The sequence below is a fragment of the Pristiophorus japonicus genome, chromosome 3 (genome assembly GCF_044704955.1).
Source record: "Pristiophorus japonicus isolate sPriJap1 chromosome 3, sPriJap1.hap1, whole genome shotgun sequence".
Classification (NCBI taxonomy): domain Eukaryota; kingdom Metazoa; phylum Chordata; class Chondrichthyes; family Pristiophoridae; genus Pristiophorus; species Pristiophorus japonicus.
In genome coordinates, this window is record NC_091979.1 from 310461997 (window position 1) to 310480364 (window position 18368).

At 42.7% G+C, this 18368-nt stretch overlaps 1 protein-coding gene across 1 annotated transcript in view; it reads left to right on the plus strand.

Annotated features, from left to right (window-relative positions):
- pcdh15b (protocadherin-related 15b) overlaps positions 1-18368 on the plus strand; it is a 1866923-nt gene that overhangs the window by 882452 nt on the left and 966103 nt on the right. The window lies entirely within an intron of this gene.

Genomic DNA, 18368 nt, shown 5'->3' on the forward strand with positions numbered 1-18368 from the left:
TGCGGTGCCCAGAATTGAATACAGTAATCCAGTTGAGGCTGAACCAGTGTTTTTTACAGTTTCATCATAATTCCCACGCCTTTGTATTATGCCTCTATTTATGAAGCCCAGGATGCCATATGCTTTTTTTACTGCTTTCTCGATCTGTCCTGCCACCTTCAATGATTTGTGCATATCTGTTCTCAAGTCTCTATGTTCATGCACCCACTTTCGAATTGTAGCCTTTAGTTTATATTGCCTCTCCTCATTCTTCCTACCAGAATGTATCACTTTGCACTTTCCTGCATTAAATTTAATCTGCCATGTGTTCGCCCATTTCACCAGCTTATCTATGTCTTCTTGAAGTCTATCATTATCCTCCTCACTGTTCACTCTGCTTTCTAGTTTTTGTTTCATCTGCAAATTTTGAAATTGTGCCCTGTACACCCAATCCAAGTCATCAATATATATCAAGAAAAGCCATGGTCCTAGTCCCGATCCCTGGGTAACATCACTGTATACCTTCCTTCAGTCTGAAAAACAACTCTTCACCATACTGTCTGTTTCCTGTCATTTAGCAAATTTCATATCAATGCTGCCACAGTCCCTTTTATTCCATGGGCTTCAACTTTTCTGGCAAACCTATTATGTGGCACTTTATCAAATGTCTTTTGAAAGTCCATGTACACCATATCAACTGCATTGCCCTCATCAACCCTTTCTGTTACCTCATCAAAAAACTCGATCAAGTTAGTAAACACGATTTGCCTTTAACAAATCGTTTCTAAAAGCTGCCCCACTGTTGAGGTTAAACTGACTGGCCTGCAGTTGCTGGGTTCATCCTTGCACCCTTTTTTGAACAAGGGTGTAACATTTGCAATTCTCCAGTCCTCTTGTCCCTCCCATGCATCGAAGGAGGATTGGAAGATTATGGCTAGTATCTCCATAATTTCCAACTTAACTTCCCTCACTATCCTAGGATACATCCCATCCGGTCCTGGTGACTTATCTACTTTAAGTATAGGCAGCCTTTCGAGTACCTCCTCTTTATCAATTTTTATCCCCTCCTGTATCTCCACTACCTCTTTTTGTGGATAGTATGAGATACTAGTTCAAAAACCATATGAAAATGAATGAAAGGAATATAGGTGGTTTTCCCCTGAGCAATAGGATATTGTGTGATCTTATGAACATCCAAAATCTGACCTACATATTCCTCAACCGTGGCTATCTAGGGAAATCAGGGATAGTATTAAAGCCAAGGAAATGGCATACAAATTGGCCAGAAATAGCAGCGAACCTGGGGACTGGGAGAAATTTAGAACTCAGCAGAGGAGGACAAAGGGTTTGATTAGGGCAGGGAAAATGGAGTACGAGAAGAAGCTTGCAGGGAACATTAAGGCGGATTGCAAAAGTTTCTATAGGTATGTAAAGAGAAAAAGGTTAGTAAAGACAAACGTAGGTCCCCTGCAGTCAGAATCAGGGGAAGTCATAACGGGGAACAAAGAAATGGCAGACCAATTGAACAAGTACTTTGGTTCAGTATTCACTAAGGAGGACACAAACAACCTTCCGGATATAAAAGGGGTCAGAGGGTCTAGTAAGGAGGAGGAACTGAGGGAAATCTTTATTAGTCGGGAAATTGTGTTGGGGAAATTGATGGGATTGAAGGCCGATAAATCCCCAGGGCCTGATGGACTGCATCCCTGAGTACTTAAGGAGGTGGCCTTGGAAATAGCGGATGCATTGACAGTCATTTTCCAACATTCCATTGACTCTGGATCAGTTCCTATCGAGTGGAGGGTAGCCAATGTAACCCCACTTTTTAAAAAAGGAGGGAGAGAGAAAGCAGGGAATTATAGACCGGTCAGCCTGACCTCAGTAGTGGGTAAAATGATGGAATCAATTATTAAGGATGTCATAGCAGCGCATTTGGAAAATGGTGACATGATAGGTCCAAGTCAGCATGGATTTGTGAAAGGGAGATCATGCTTGACAAATCTTCTGGAATTTTTTGAGGATGTTTCCAATAAAGTGGACAAAGTAGTACCAGTTGATGTGGTATATTTGGACTTCCAGAAGGCTTTCGACAAGGTCCCACACAGGAGATTAATGTGCAAAGTTAAAGCACATGGGATTGGGGGTAGTGTGCTGACGTGGATTGAGAACTGGTTGTCAGACAGGAAGCAAAGAGTAGGAGTAAATGGGTACTTTTTGGAATGGCAGGTAGTGACTAGTGGGGTACCGCAGGGTTCTGTGCTGGGGCCCCAGTTGTTTACATTGTACATTAATGATTTAGACGAGGGGATTAAATGTAGTATCTCCAAATTTGCGGATGACACTAAGTTGGGTGGCAGTGTGAGCTGCGAGAAGGATGCTATGAGGCTGCAGAGTGACTTGGATAGGTTAGGTGAGTGGGCAAATGCGTGGCAGATGAAGTATAATGTGGATAAATGTGAGGTTATCCACTTTGGTGGTAAAAACAGAGAGACAGACTATTATCTGAATGGTGACAGATTAGGAAAAGGGAAGGTGCAACGAGACCTGGGTGTCATGGTACATCAGTCATTGAAGGTTGGCATGCAGGTACAGCAGGCGGTTAAGAAAGCAAATGGCATGTTGGCCTTCATAGCGAGGGGATTTGAGTACAGGGGCAGGGAGGTGTTGCTACAGTTGTACAGGGCCTTGGTGAGGCCACACCTGGAGTATTGTGTACAGTTTTGGTCTCCTAACTTGAGGAAGGACATTCTTGCTATTGAGGGAGTGCAGCGAAGATTCACCAGACTGATTCCCGGGATGGTGGGACTGACCTATCAAGAAAGACTGGATCAACTGGGCTTGTATTCACTGGAGTTCAGAAGAGTGAGAGGGGACCTCATAGAAACATTTAAAATTCTGACGGGTTTGGACAGATTGGATGCAGGAAGAATGTTCCCAATGTTGGGGAAGTCCAGAACCAGAGGTCACAATCTAAGGATAAGGGGTAAGCCATTTAGGACCGAGATGAGGAGAAACTTCTTCACCCAGAGAGTGGTGAAGCTGTGGAATTCTCTACCACAGAAAGTAGTTGAGGCCAATTCACTAAATATATTCAAAAGGGAGTTAGATGAAGTCCTTACTACTCGGGGGATCAAGGGGTATGGCGTGAAAGCAGGAAGGGGGTACTGAAGTTGCATGTTCAGCCATGAACTCATTGAATGGCGGTGCAGGCTAGAAGGGCTGAATGGCCTGCTCCTGCACCTATTTTCTATGTTTCTATGTTTCCATTATAGCAAATTCCAGCTTATCCCTTTTTGATGATTTCACTGTATGCCAAAGCATCCAATATCTGTGTGAGAATGATCTGAAGAACCACTTTAAGGTGCACAGATGTCAGGAGCTTCCTTGGTAGTTTTCAATTTCAATATGATCCCACGTCTTTTGGATATCAACTGTAACTTCACTCTGGAACACTAAGCATATGCATGCCTAAAATGTTCCAATGTAGAAGAACAGCTCCAGTGGCAGTTCCTGGCATTGACTGTCAAAATAATTGCCATTCTCCCACTTGCCTAAAACAAATTTTCAGAATTTGGCATGAATGCTGACTATGGATGTACTCTACGTGTAGTCATTGTGAGATTATATAAGATGGAGTCGTGTTTACCTGATGTACTATCAATAAGGTTCACGCTGTGTACATTCATGCTGGCACCACTAGAGAGTGCAACTGGCGGAGACCGGGAGTTTCCTACCCTGGTCGCAGGGCCCTGTATAAAAGGCTGCACACCATGCTCGCACAGCACTCTGGAGTTTGGAATAAAGGACCAAGGTCACTACAGTTTAAGTACAACACATTGCCTCGTGGAGTCATTCATAAGTACATTATAGACATAACATTCCATATCTGCATCCTACCAGTGCAGGGTCTAATTCCTCCAAGAGAACTCGTTCATTGAGGCAAACCTGCCAGCTTTTCTGATCGTAATGCAGATTGGCCCTTACTGTGGCTCATTAGTTCTGACACCAAATTAGTATAATGCTGCCTCTAGTTCTCAAGGATTTCCTGACAGTTTTTTTTTTGAGAGAATGTGAACTTGTCACTAATTGTCACCAGCTAAAATGAACCATTTCAGCCATGGTTAATGACAGACTTTAGCCCTGACTTAAGATCATTTTTATGTAATTTTGATCCCTTATAATGCACTGATAGTGTATCATTTGTGCAATGACCGTCTTAGCATGATGATGCAATCTATCACCAAAGCAGCTTTCAATTGCTCTGAACAAGCTTGAAAGAAAGTCTGTTACATTTGCCTAACCTTTCACAGTTACGATACACAGGACTCTGTTTAGTGGATGAGTGGCTCCTGCTTCAGTGTTTATGACTTCAGATGCAGGATGAAGAAAATCACAAAATTAATGATCACAAAATAACTCAAGGCCAGTCATTGTGCACAGCAATATCCTTCTTGTGGTTGAGCACCTTGGCCAATGTATTCATTGCATATTGGCCATCATATATACTAACTCAGCAATCATTCCTTATAGTCAGCATCATGCCCAAAAGCACGAGAGCAGCCCTCTTGATGGGGAAAAACTAACCAGCTAACGGTCTGATATTTTCAAGCAGCAATTGGTAAGTGAAGCACTATTCACAGGCACATAATTAATTGCTCTGCTGCTCCGAGCCCCATGCCAGTGTCAGAGTAGAGGGATGCATCCTGATTCCCTGGTGACGAAGGAGGGCAATTTAATGTTTGGATTTGGCCTAGCACATGGCCATTTTTATGACCTGTGAAGTTGTATCCCTAAAGTGCCCAAATTTCCATTTGTTGCAAGTGCACTGCATATTTGCCAGCACACTTGTGGTGTAAACAATCAACATACCTCAAAGCTCACAATATTTAGTAATGAATCGATGTGATAGTGTTGGGACAGAATTGTTGAGGCAATATTTTCAACTAGTAGTTTTATTTTTAAAAAGGGGTGTTTATACGATTAGGGGATGTCATTAGGGTCACTAATTTACAGTGACTGATAAGCCCATTTTTAATGTATTCTGAGATTTATACTCGTGCTTTGGGGATTAAATTTCACAACTGTCCATTATATGGTCAAAACTAAAGCAGTGACCCACATATCTTCCTTTGCTTGTGTATTTAGTTTTTTTTATCTCTGACCGTGTTTAAAGCTGAGAATACACAGCAAGATGGATATAATATGCACCAACTCGACAGAGATATTTGACATTTAGCAGTATTGAGGATGGGGATGGGGTTTAATTGTGCTTGAGGTTAGTTGTGGACTTTGGTTGGAATGTGGGTAGGCTTGGGTTTTGATAGCACGGGGGAATCAGCCTGGGATTTGGCAGAACTGGTATGGAGGCCCTTAGGTTTGACAATCATGCAATGGGGCTGTAGATGTTTAGTAGGATGGAAGGGGCCATTTTATCTGACATCAGCGTGGAGGAGAAATCTGGGTTTTGGCCCAACTGTGGAAGAGGAGTACGCGGTTTAGCAATTCTGCTGGTTGAATACTGGATTTGACTCGCTGGATTGCTGGTGTCTATCTGCAGGAGATGATGAGGGAAAGGTCTTGACAGTATTGGTTGGGGGAACCCCAAGTCCAGCAGCTCTGGCTTACAACCTTCTAAGGGATCTCATGTAGATGTTGATTTTGGGGCTTTTTGATTGGTTCTTGGAAATGTATCTGTATTTCCATCTGTATCTGTACCTCTCGCTCCCTCTGTCTGTATTTCTCCTTCTCGCGACATCTGTCTCGTTGTATCTCTCTCCCTCCCACCTATCTGTTCATTTTCCTCTGTCTTGCAGCTAGACTGTGTGTGTATGTGTGTGTGTCTCACAGCTATAAGAAAACATAAACTTTCGAATTACTAACTTTTAACAAAAGACAAGTGGGAATTGGAGCTTTCAAAATTGAAATCATTTGCATTATATTTGAAAAATATAAATGAGGAAAGACGGCCTCCCTTTCTTTGACGCTGTGTGTGACAGCGACAAGACCTGTTAGTCAAACATCTGATGTGGGGAAGTTATTGGAATCGATAATTAAGGACATAGTGACTGAGCACTTAGAGAAATTTGAGCTGATTAGAGAGAGCCAACATGGATTTGTAAAGGATAGGTCATGTCTAATGAAGCTAATTGAATTTTTTGATGCAGTAACTAAAGTAACAGACAAAGGAATGTCTATCGATATAATGTATATGGACTTCCGGAAGGCATTCGATAGGTTCCACATAAAAGACAGTTAGCTAATACGAAAGATCATGGAATTGAAGGCAAATTATTGAACTGGTTAGAACATAAGTGGATAACAAATAGAAGCAGGAGTAAGCCATACTGCCCCTCAAGCCTGCTCCGCCATTTAATACGATCATGGCTGATCGGATCATGGACTCAGGTCCACTTCCCTGCCCGCTCCCCATAACCCCTTAATCCCTTATTGGTTAAGAAACTGTCTAGCTCTGTCTTAAATTTATTCAATGACCCAGCTTCCACAGCTCTCTGAGCCAGCGAATTCCACAGATTTACAACCCTCTGGGAGAAGAAATTCCTCCTCATCACAGTTTTAAATGGGCGGCCCCTTATTCTAAAATTATGCCCACTAGCTCTAGCCTCCCCAATCAGTGGAAACATCCTCTCTGCATCCACCTTGTCAAGCCCCCTTATAAGCTTATACGTTTCGAGAAGATCACCTCTCATTCTTCTGAATTCGAGTGAGTAGAGGCCCAACCTTCTCAATCTTTCCTCATAAGTCAACACTTTCATCTCATGAATCAACCTAGTGAATCTTGTCTGAACTGCCTCCAAAGTAAGTATATCATTTCTTAAAGATGGAAACCAAAATTGCACGCAGTATTCCAGGTGTGGCCTCACCAATATCCTGTAAAACTGAAGCAAGACTTCCCTGCTTTTATATTCCATCCCCTTTGCAATAAAGGCCAAGATTCTACTGGCCTTCCTGATCACTTGCTGCACCTGTATATTAACCTTTGGTGTTTCATGTACCAGGATCTCCAGGTCTCGCTGTACTGCAGCAATTTGCAATCTTTCTCCATTTAAATAATAACTTGCTTTTTGAGATTTTTCTGAAAAGTTATAGTCCATATGCCAAATGTTTCCCCATTCACTTAGCCTGTCTATGTACTTTTGCAGTTTTTTTGTGTCCTCCTTAAACATTACCCTTTCTCCCATCTTTGTATCGTCAGCAAACTTGGCTATGTTACACTCGGCCCTTTCTTCCAAGTCATTATTACAGATTGTAAATAGTTGGGGTCCCAGCATTGATTCCTGCGGCACCCCACTAGTTACTGATTGCCAACCAGAGAATGAACCATTTATCCCGACTCTCTGTTTTCTGTTAGTTAGCCAATCCTCTATCCATGCTAATATATTACCGCCAACCCCCGTGAACTTTTATCTTGTGCAGTAACCTTTTATGTGACACCTTGTCAAATGCTTTTTGGAAGTCCAAATACACCACATTTAGAATTCAGCAGAGGAGGACAAAGGGTTTAATTAGGAGGGGGAAAATAGAGTATGAGAGGAAGCTTGTTGGGAACATAAAAACTGACTGCAAAGGAAAAAATTAGTGAAGACAACCATAGGTCCCTTGCAGTCAGAATCAGGTGAATTTATAATGGGGAGCAAAGAAATGGCAGACCAATTGAACAATTTAGCTCCTAGCTCCTTAAATTCGTTTCATAGGACCTCATCCCTTTTTTTACCTATGTCGGTGATCTTCTCGAATTTTTTGAGGATGTAACTAGTAGAGTGGACAAGGGAGAACCAGTGGATGTGGTGTATTTGTACTTTCAAAAGGCTTTTGAAAGGTCCCACACAAGAGATTGTTGTGCAAAATTAAAGCACATGGTATTGGGGGTAATGCATTGACGTGGATAGACAACTGGTTGGTAGGCAGGAAGCATACAGTCGGCATAAACCGGTCCTTTTCAGAGTGGCAGGCAGTGACTAGTGGGGTGCCGCAGGGCTCAGTGCTGGGACCCAAGCTATTTACAATATACATCAATGATTTAAATGAAGGAATTGAGTGTAATATCTCCAAGTTTGCGGATGACACTAAGTTGTGTGGCGGCGTGAGCTGTAAGGAGGATGCAAAGAGGCTGCAGGTTGACTTGGACAGGTTAGGTGAGTGGCAGATGCAGTATAATGTGGATAAATGTGAGGTTATCCACTTTGGTGGCAAATCCATGAAGGCAGAATATTATTTGAATGGCGGCAGATTAGGAAAAGAGGAGGTGCAACGAGACCTGGGTGTCATGGTACATCAGTCATTGAAAGTTGTCATGCAGGTGCAGCAGGTGGTGAAGAGGGCAAATGGCATGTTGTCCTTCATTGTTAGGGGATTTGAGTACAGGAGCAGGGAGGTCTTGCTGCAGCTGTACAGGGCCTTGGTGAGGCCTCACCTGGAATATTGTGTTCAGTTTTCGTCTCCTAATCTGAGGAAGGACGTTTTTGCTATTGAGGGAGTGCAGCAAAGGTTCACCAGACTGATGCCCGGGATTGCATGACTGACATATGAGGAGAGATTGGATCGACTGGGCCTGTATTCACTGGAATTTAGAAGAATGAGAGGGGATCTCATAGAAATATATAACATTCTGATGGGACTGGACAGGTTAGATGCAGGAAGAATGTTCCCGACATTGGGGGAGTCCAGAACCAGGAGTCACAGTCTAAGGATAAGGTGTAAGCCATTTAGAACTGAGATGAGGAGAAACCTCTTCACTCAGAGAGTTGTTAACCTGTGGAATTCTCTTCCGCAGAGGATTGTTGATGCCAGTTCGTTAAATATATTCAAGAAGGAGTTGGATATGGCCCTTACAGCTAAAGGGATCAAGCGGTATGGAGAGAAAGCAGGAAAGGGGTACTGAGGTGAATGATCAGCCATGATCTTATTGAATGGTGGTGCAGGCTCGAAGGGCTGAATGGCCTACTCCTGCAACTATTTTCTATGTTTCTATGTTACATCCACTGGTTCCCCTTTATCCACCCTGTTCGTTACATCCTCAAAGAATTACAGCAAATTTGTCAAACGTGACTTCCCATTCATAAATCCATGCTGACTCTGCCTGACTGAATTGTGCTTTTCCAAATTTCCTGCTATTGCTTCTTTAATAATGGACTCGAACATTTTCCCAACCACAGATGTTATGCTAACTGGTCTATAGTTTCCTGCTTTTTGTCTGCCTCCTTTTTTGTATAGGGGCATCACATTTGCATGTTTCCAATCTGCTGGGACCTCCCTGGAATCCATGAAGTTTTGGTAAATTACTACCAATGCTTCCACAATCCCTGCTGTTACTTCTCTTAAGACCCTAGGATGCAAGCCATCAGGTCCAGAGGATTTATGCGCCTTTAGTCCCATTATCTTACTGAGTACCACTTCCTTAGCGATTGTGATTGTGTTAAGTTCCTGCCTCCCCCCTCCCCCCCCCCCCCATAGCCCCTTGACTATTCACTGTTGGGATAGTTTTTGTGTCCTCTACCGTAAAGACTGATACAAAATATTTGTTCAGAGTTTCTGCCATCTCCATGTTCCCCATTACTAATTCCCTGGTCTTGTCCTCTGAGGGACCAACATTTACTTTAGCCACTCTTTTTCTTTTTATATACCTGTACAAACCTTGCTATCTGTTTTTAGATTCCGTGCTAGTTTACTTTCATAGTCTATCTTCCCTTTCTTAATCAGTCTTTGAGTCATTCTTTGCTGGCTTTTAAAAGCTTCCCAATTGTTTTGGCCATTTTGTATGCCCTTGTTTTTTAATTGGATACCATCCTTTATTTCTTTAGTTAGCCACGGATGGCTATCTTTTCTTTCACACCCTTTTCTCCTCACTGGAATATATTGTTTTTGGGAGTTAATGAAATATCTCCTTCAATGTACACCACTGTTCATCAACCGTCCTACACTTTAATCTATTTTCCCAGTCCACTTTAGCCAACTCTGCCCTCATACCTTTGTAGTCTCCTTTATTTAAGCTTAGTACGCTGGTTTCTCGCCCTTCATCTGAGTTTAAAATTCAATCATGCTATGATCACAAGGGGATCCTTTACTCGGAGATTGTTTATTAATCCTGCCTCATTACGCAGGACCAGACCTAAGATAGCTTTCCCCCTGGTTGGTTCCATTATATACTACTCAAGGAATCGTCCCTTATGCCTAATAGGAGATTGGTTAGGCAGTAGAACATAGAGAGAGAGAGTCATCATCATAGGCAATCCCTCGAAATCAAGGAAGACTTGCTTCCACTCTCAAAGTGAGTTCTTCGGTGACTGAACAGTCCAATATGGAAATCACAGTCTCTGTTACAGTGGGACAGACAGTCGTTGAAGGAAAGGGTGGGTGGGACTGGTTTGCCACACGCTCCTTCTGCCTGCACTTGGTTTCTGCACGCTCTCGGCGATGAGACTCGAGGTGCTCAGCGCCCTCCCGGATGCACTTCCTCCACTTAGGGCGGTCTTTGGTCAGGGACTCCCAGGTGTCGGTGGGGATGTTGCATTTTATCAAGGAGGCTTTGAGGATGTCCTTGAAATGTTTCCTCTGCCCACCTTGGGCTCGCTTGCCATGTAGGAGTTCAGAGTAGAGCGCTTGCTCTGGGTGTCTTGTGTCAGGCATGCAAACAATGTGGCCCACCCAGCAGAGTGCTTCGATGCTGGTGATGTTGGCCTGGTCAAGGACACTAATGTTGGTGTGTCTGTCCTCCCAGGGGATTTGCAGGATCTTGCGGAGACATCGTTGGTGGTATTTCTCCAGCGATTTGAGGTATCTACTGTATATGGTCCACATCTCTGAGCCATACAGGAGGGCGGGCATCACTACAGCCCTGTAGACCATGAGCTTGGTGGCAGATTTGAGGGCCTGCTCTTCAAACACAGAAAGAGAGAGTAGGAATAATGGGTATATATTCGAATTGGAAGGAAGTTACTCGTGGTGTCCCACAATAATCTATGCTGGGGGCCTCAACTATTCACTATATTTCTTAATGACTTAGATAACACAATAGCGAGCCATATATCCAATTTCACCAATGACAGAAAGAATGGTAGCAGAGTAAGTAGTTGAGAGCATAAAATTAAAAAAGAGACATTGATAGATTAATTGAATGAGCAAAACTGAGGCAGATGGATTTCAATGCAGGTAAGTGTGAGGTCATTCATTTTGAACCAAAAAAGGATAGATCTGAGTACTATTTAAAGATTAATAACTTTCATTATATAGCGTTAACATAGTAATACGCTTCACAGCAGTGTTACAAGACAAACAGATAAATTTGACACCGAGCCACAAAAGAAGAAATTAAGGCAGATGACCAGAAACTTGTTTAAAGAGGTTGGTTTTAAGGAGTGCCTTAAAGAAGGAAAAAGAGGTGAAGAGGTTTAGGGTGGGAGTTCCAGAGCTTAGGGCCCAAACAGCTCAAGGCATGGCCACCGATAGTTGAGCAGTTATAATGAGGGATGTTCAAGAGAGCAGAATTTGAGGACCACTTGTAGGGTTGTGAGGTTGAAAAAGATTACAGAAATAGGAAGGGGCAAGGCCATGGAGTGATTTGTAAACAAGGATGAAAATTTTCAAATTGAGGCGTTGTTTAACCAGGAGCCAATGTCGGTCAGAAAGCAGACGGGTGATGGATGATCGTGACTTAGTGCGAGTTAGGACATGGGCTGCTGAGTTTTGGATGACCTCAAGTTTACGTAGTGTAGAATGTGGGAGGCCAGCCAGGAGTAAGTTGGAGTAGTCAAGTCTAGGTGTTACAAAGGCATGAATGAGGGTTTCAGCAGCAGAAGAGCTGAGGCAGGGGCAGAGGTGGGCAATGTTACAGAGGTGGAAAAAGGCGGTTTAAGTTATGCCAAGGATATGCGGTTGGAAACTCATTTCAGGTTCAAATATGGCACCTAGGTTGCGAACATTCTTGTTCACCCTCAGATTGATGCTAGGGAGAGGGATGGAGTCAGTGATTAGGGAGTTCAGTTTGTGGCGGGGATTAAAGATAATGGCTTCGGTCTTCCCAATATTTAGTTGGAGAAAATTTCTGCTCATCCAGTACTGGATGTCAGACAAGCAAATGGTTGCGAAGCTAGGAACACGCGATCCAAAGATATTTAGGGATCTATGTACACAGATCACTAAAATATCATGGTCAAGTATAATAAATAATCAAAAAGGGCAGTGGAACGTTAACCTTTATATTAGAGGGCTAGAATATAAAGGGAAGGAAGTTTTGCTACTGCTCTGAGTTGACCACATCTGGAGTACTGTGTCATCATCATAGGCAATCCCTTGAATCGAGGATGACTTGCTTCCACGCCAAAAAGAGATGATTTCACAGGTGTTTCAATGAAGGACTTAATATTCCAGGTCCTGAACTACATCTTGAAGAGGGGAAGATGCCTGTGCATGGATTTTTTTAATGTGTGGTGGCTGTTGCACACCAGCCACCACACGAGACAGAGCTAGGTCTTGGTCCAGTGGCAAGGATTACCCAAGACGACTGGAGACCAGCTCTGCTGCACAGACCTAGTGCGCGCACATATTGTCGTGTGGGCTGGCCCGTGCTGCCCCTGATTCCTCCCCCATTCTGGGCCCAAACCCACGCCTCTCCCGGGCCCCGATCCAACGTCGCTCTACCAACTCTCGCCGCTCCTTCGCCCCGACCTTGTCGCTCTTGCTCTACCTGCCCGTGCTCCAATCAGCGACCTGGATTTGGGTGGTGTCAAATCCAGTCACCCTCTTCACAGCTGTCGCCCTCCTGCAGCCAGCAGTATGAGCTGTGTCTTGCAATGGCATGCCTCCACGCTCTTTTAAGGCCCCGACCTGACTCTGGTGTTCCTCACAGGTCGGGGCCACGCCGAATGCCAGGTCTGCCGCCTCCATGCTCTTTTAAGTACTGTCTACAATCCAGGGCACCGCACCTTAGAGAGATATATTGGACTTGGACGGAGTGCACCACAGGTTCACCAGAATTTTATCAGGGCTCCAAGTGTTAAATTCTGAAGAGAAATTACATAAACTAGGCTTGTATTCTCTGGAATATAGAAGGTTAAGAGGTGATTTGATTGAGATTTTCAGGATTTTGAAAGAGTTGATAGAGAGACACCTTTTCCGCTGGTGGGGGTGTTTAAGAATTAGGTCTCGGCCATTCAGGAGAGAAGTTAGAAAACATTTGTTCACACAAAGGGTGGCAGAAATGTGGAACTCGCACAAAAAGCAACAGATGTAAGCGCAATTAATAATTTAAAATCTGAAATTATGTCATTCTATGTCATCCTAATTCAGCCAGAGTCATAGTCTGGGCAACAAACCCAGGCTTTAGGGAAAAGCTGAGGCTTTCAATGAAAACTTCAATGAAGACACTGAAATGTAATAATGTTATTGTGAAGTATGATTTTTTTTAAACCTTTATTTTGGACCTTGGAAAATTTAGTTACTGAGAAAATGGCATCTGGAAAAAAAATCAGAACACACTTTGAGTGAATTGAGAGAACCTGGTGATCAGATTGTGCAATCACAGGGTGATATACACTCGCTATAAAATATGTTCTTGTGTATCGCAGTGTTGCATCTTTAATATTGGAAATTCCTATTGCAAAGCCACCTACAGGAGTAGCAGATACTGCAGGTATTTGTGATAAGTTTTGAATATATATATAATAGATGGATATTTGAGAATATATAATAGATGGATATTTGAGAATCTTTGTAATATGCTTTATAATATGTTACGCTTGTCACACATTCAGTACTGCTGACACAGCAGTATCAAAAAAGGTGAGACTCATTTAAGTATAAATACATCATAAGGACTTCAGTATGTAAAACAATATGTAACGCTCACATAATTATACCTTTGCAGTTATAGTGATATATGTTGCATGTCAAAATGTCATTTGGGTGAACTGGTTTAAAAAAAAAAGGCCACCTTTTCTCCCTCGACTACTGCTGGCCAGATGGGTGCGGTATATTTGAAGTGCCCTACACTTGTTAAGGGAGCAGAGCAGTGGAATTTCCTAGCCAAAGCCATTAGCATGGCCTGGGCACTTGCGTGCCATCGGTCTGGGCGTTGTACCAGAAATGGGTGGGGGCAAAATAGAAACACAGCTGCAAGCTGGAGAGCAGCAACCAGAAGATGATGAATTACCTTTACCCAGATTCACCCTTAGTGAGCTCCATGGACCTCGTAGACCGTCATCTATTTGAATACATAGCTGGGCTGCACCTGTCGCAGGCCCAGGTCCAATTACACAGTTGCAGTTCCCCAGGAAATCGCAGGTGTAACCAAAAGGAAAATCTTGATAGCAAGTGAAAAAGCAATTTACTGAGCAAATATTTGAGTTTAGTCACAAAATGGAGTGGTTGGACATGTGTTTGTGACTAATTCCTCAGGCAGGCAATGTTCTTGAAACCGACGTTGAACTAGTTGTATTTTTAAATTGTAACAAATTGAAATGCTAATTACTTTTGTTTTGAACTGGGCAACTTTGTTCTATGGGAGTTGATTCATCATACTGATGTACATCTGGCTAAATAAAACTCTCCTGCGGTGATAGCCATTTAAATAATCAAGTAATGGCCAAGAACATTAAACCAGCTCTGGAGACTCTGAAGCTGTAGGAAATTGAGTACAGCAAACGATTTGTACTACTGGAAGCAGTGCCTGGTTATTTCTGGACTTTGAAAGATCAATATGTCGTGCATTTAGTAATATCCATATTATTAACATTAGAGTCAATGTATTTGCTGCAGAATGGGAGATTGCATTTTCAAATGGAAACTAAAGGTAAATTACAATTCAAGTTTTTAAAAATGTATGCATTTATCTGCTTGTGCTTTTTATATTCAAAATTGCATTTAAATTTATATCTTTGGTTTGCTCTTGCCTTTTTTTATAACTATAAGATAAATTCTGTGCTCCCAATGGGAAGCCAATCTCGAAAGGAGAATGGGCTACAACAGTGTTGTGCTGATTCTCTCACCTATGTTCCCCTTGGGATAAATTAGTTCAATTACCCATAAATGAGAATTAAATATGCAGCTGAACTGTGCAACAGCATTTTTAACTGGCTTACTGCTCAGCTGTTCACAGAGCTGGTGAGTGTGACACCATAAACCGTTTAAAAGCTTCAGTGGTTGTTATTCGGATGGATACTCTGCCTCCAGGGGCTCCTATGTTCTACCTCTTGCCTATTAACACCAGGGCATAAATTCAACATCGTAGTGCCTGATTTATGGGGGTGCAATGGACTCAACGACGATGAACTTACCAGGGCGACAGTTTACGACTGATTTGTGCATGCATTCGGGCCACCTGTAAAGTGCGACATCCCCACCGACACCTGGGAGTCCTTGGCCATAGACCTCCCTAAGTGGAGGAAGTGCATTCCAGAGGGCACTGAGCTTTTCGAGTATTGTCGCCGAGAGCGTGCAGAAATCAAGTGCAGGCAGCAGAAGGAGCACACGGCAAACCAGGCTCCCTGCCCACCCTTTCCCTCAATGACTATCTGTCCTACCTGTGACACAAACTGTGGTTCTCGTATTGGACTGTACAGCCACCTAAGAACTCATTCTAAGAGTGGAAGCAAGTCTTCCTCGATCCTGAGGGACTGCCTATGATGATGAATTTTGTTCGGGCTGTGCAAACTCTGACTTGTTTTTCATGCAGTACAACGGCCTCACCAGTGGTCCTTAACAGGACTGCTGGAGACCATGGAAGAAATGGTCAGATAAGTATTTTTTAACTTATCTTACTTAATGTGAAGCCAAGAGGAGCAAAATTGCTCGTCCTTCTCCCATAATATTACTGCGGCAACTGCCAGCTCGCGCTCGCTTCCCTTCTATTTACCTCTTGCCCCTCCCTGAACTTGCCTACGGCCTCTGAAACTAATGAAATACAAAGGGCTCGGCCTGGCGAACTTCATCGGGACACCAGATTGGCGCTTGCAAGATTGATTCAAATGAAGTACAAGGACTTATTTAGGATACTTCGCGGACCTCTCTTCTGGCACACAGTTCCAGCGCACCGAACCTTTTGTGCTCGTATTTGGCCACTATCAAATTTAAGCTGTACTGGCACTGAACAGGTTCATGTAATGATTGCAGCAAAAATCTAAGTTCAGCAGGTACAATGCCAATGAGTTTAGCTGCTCCATTGTTGAATTATCTCCAGTTCAGTGGATGGCCAAATTCACATCTGTTTTTTTTTAATATACATCAGTGGAATAAACTGCCTTATCTTTCTGTAAAAGTTCATCAACAAAGGCATTAAGAAGCAATGGTAGATATTTCGCGTTAGAATTAGGGACTAGCACATGAAAGAAAAAACTGACAGATTCATTTTCAACTATTCTCCTGATTTTCTACCAATCTTAACACTTGCCGATCCTATTGTTACTGCTCAACACTGGTAGTGAAGATCCTTCACAGTTGGCTATTGATCTATTGTGTCTGTAAGCACTCTAGTAATGACTTCACGAGGCAAGGTATTGTACTTGAACTGTGGTGACCTTAGTCCATTTATTACAGCTCCTGAGTGAGGGGACAGCATGGTGAGCTCCCTTTTATACCTGGTTACCTGTCATGTACAGATGACCCCGAGGTCTCCACCAGTTGCACCGTCTAGTGGTACAAGCACAGTGTATACAGTGTGAAGGTAGATCCAGTAGTCATTGTGTGTACAAGGAGTATACTTATATTATACATACACAACAGGTCTGAACACCAAAATTTGGGCAGATACCAAGGCCGAGATTTACACCCATAAAATTGGGTGGGGTGTAAAACAAGCATCCAACCCAAACCTGCCTATTTGCTGCCAGGCGAGTAAGGTTAAAATTGTGGCGTAAATGAATATATGTCACTTCATTCAAGGAGTCAGTGAAGATTAGTTAAGGGATGAACCTTACAGTTTTGGCTCAATGGTAACACTCCTGCCTCTGAGGCAGAAGGTTCAAACCTCACTCCATAGTTTTGAGCACATAATCTAGGCTAACACTGCAGTCTATTGCTGAAGGAGTACTGCACTGTTGGAGGTGCTGCCATTTGGATGAAAAAGTTACATCAAGGTTCTATCTTGATTTAACTTCTCACAGGTGGACATAAAAGATCTCATGTAACTATTCAAAGATGAGTAAGGGAGCTCTCCTGGTATCTTGGCCAATATTTACCTCTCAACCAACATCAATTATATGAACTATCTAGTAATTTATCTCATCACATTGCAAGGGACCATGCTGTGTGCAAATTGGCTACTGTGTTGCCCAGCAGTGACTACACTTCAGTACTTTATTGACTGTGAAATTGCATTCGCATGCCAAAAGGTTGTAAAAGATGCTATATAAATGCAAGTTCATAGAATCTTCGAATAGTCAGAGGGAGATAGAAGAGCATATATGTAGCCACATTTCTGAGAAGTGCAAACACAATAGGACAGTAACAGTATCAGATTTGAACTACCCTAACATTAACTGGGATAGAATCAGTGTAAAAGATACAAAGGGCACAGAATTCTTACCATGCATTCAGGAGAACTTTTTTAGCCAGTATGTAGCAAGTCCAGCAAGTGAGGGAGTGGTTCTGGATTTAAGTTTTAGAAAATGTAACTGGGCAGGTGGAAGGGGTATCCGTGGGAGAGCATTTTGGTGGTAGTGATCATAATTCAGTTAGATTTTGCATAGTTATGGAAAAGGGCAAAGATAGTTCTCGATTGGGAAATGGCCAATTTTACTAGGCTGAGATGTGATTTAGCAATAGTTGAGTGGAAACAGCGACTTGAGGGTAAATCAGTGTCATTCAAGGAGGAGATAGTAAGGGTTCAGAGCAAATATGTTCCAAAAAGAAAAAGGGTGAGATTCCCAAATCTAGAGCCCCCTGGATGTCAAGGAGCATACAGGGTAGAATAAGGCAAAACAAGAAAGTTTATGTCTGATACCGAGAGCTAAATACAGCAGAAAGCTTAGAGGAGTATAGATAGTGCAGGGTGAATTTAACAAGGAAATTAGGAAAGAAAGAGAGGTGATATGAAAAAATATTGGCAAGTAAAATAAAAGAAAATCCAAAGATGTTTTAAAAATATATAAAGAGCAAGAGGGTAACTAAGGAAATAGTAGGGCCTCTCGAGACCGAAAAGGAAGCTTGCACGTTGAGGAGGAAGACATGGATATGGTTCTCAATGAATACTTTGTGTCAGTCTTCACAATAAAGAGGAACGAAGCAGAGATTGTAGTTAAGGAGGAGCGGTATGAAATATTAGAATAAATAAACATAGCGAGAAAGGAAATATTAAAGGGTTTAGCATCTTTGAAAGTAGATAAATCACCTGGCCCAAATTAATGGTATCCCAGGCTGTTAAGAGAAGCAAGGGAAGAAAT